The sequence below is a fragment of the Sphaeramia orbicularis genome, chromosome 2, assembly GCF_902148855.1.
Source record: "Sphaeramia orbicularis chromosome 2, fSphaOr1.1, whole genome shotgun sequence".
NCBI lineage: Eukaryota > Metazoa > Chordata > Actinopteri > Kurtiformes > Apogonidae > Sphaeramia > Sphaeramia orbicularis.
The window spans coordinates 3,833,957-3,835,138 of NC_043958.1; the positions used below are offsets into that span (position 1 = coordinate 3,833,957).

The 1,182-nt window shown below is 38.3% G+C and overlaps 1 non-coding gene across 1 annotated transcript; it reads left to right on the forward strand.

Moving 5' to 3' along the window:
• Positions 1 to 788: 788 nt before the first annotated feature.
• Positions 789 to 861, forward strand: trnav-cac (transfer RNA valine (anticodon CAC)). Its single transcript has one exon. It is a non-coding gene; the product is annotated as a tRNA-Val (tRNA).
• The last annotated feature ends 321 nt before the right edge of the window (positions 862 to 1,182 follow it).

Sequence of the window (1,182 nt, forward strand, 5' to 3'; positions counted from 1 at the left end):
CAACACAGAGGAAAATCCTTTGGCCTTGAAGCATTGCTCCTTAAACACTGAAAGGTTTGGTAAAGCTTAGTTTGTGATTTGTGATATCAAGCTGTGACATTTAGACTCAGACTATAAGTTTTTAAGATAGTTTAATAACTGAATAATACCATAAAGAAGAACAAATAATTTAAGTAGGAGTTTTTTCACTGCTTTTTATATATATATATATATATATATATATATATATATCTCAAAATGAATGTGTTAACGCAGATTAATCCCATCATCATGATTAATCTGATAAAAAATATTAACGCAGTTAACCCATCTGTAGCACAGAATGTCTCTGCCAAGGCCTTTCTGGCCGTTTGTCCATATATATATTTATCCATAGATGAGGTCTGGGTTTGATTCCTGGCCAATGCAACACCTTTTTCCATCTCAGCTCTAATCTTTTTATTTTGGTACATGATTTTAACAAATGGTTAGTTTAAATATGATTCAAATGTCAGCTGCAAGTACATTGAAATGGCATGTGGCAGAGAGTGTCAGTCTTGTCAGTAGGTGGAGTCAGCTCTGGCCCTTCTTCAACAGGGTGTCTGTATTGCTGGATGTTCCCTAGTATGCGCTGTGTGTGTGTGTGTGTGTGTGTGTGTGTGTGTGTGGGTGGGTGGGGGTGGGGGGCTGTGTAAGTCAGTCGCCGTCTCCTTGCTCTTTCTGTTCAGGAGCACGTGCTTTCAGACCTATGGGTCCACATGTTGAATGCTTTTAGGTATTTAATCGATGTTTTCTGTTGCAGTGTAGCAGTTTCCGTAGTGTAGTGGTTATCACGTTCGCCTCACACGCGAAAGGTCCCCGGTTCGAAACCGGGCGGAAACACTTTTTGTCAACAGTACAGAAGTCACCTTACACAATATTTGTTAGTCTTAAAAGAGCTTTTTGCCACTTCATCGAAGACATATTTACAATACATGGATACTCAAAGTCGAAGTGTGTGGGATAAATGCCACAATATTGATATGAAGAGCCCTACTGGTTATGGGGGGCTAATTTACCAGTGCCCTCATGTTAGGATTTGATGTATGATATGTTTGGAAAAAGGAAATAAAAAATACAGGTCTTAAAAAAACATATGTAGAAAAAAAACACAAATTCAGTCTGTGTTTTTTTATATTCAATAGGCTCTTTTCAGTGGGCAGG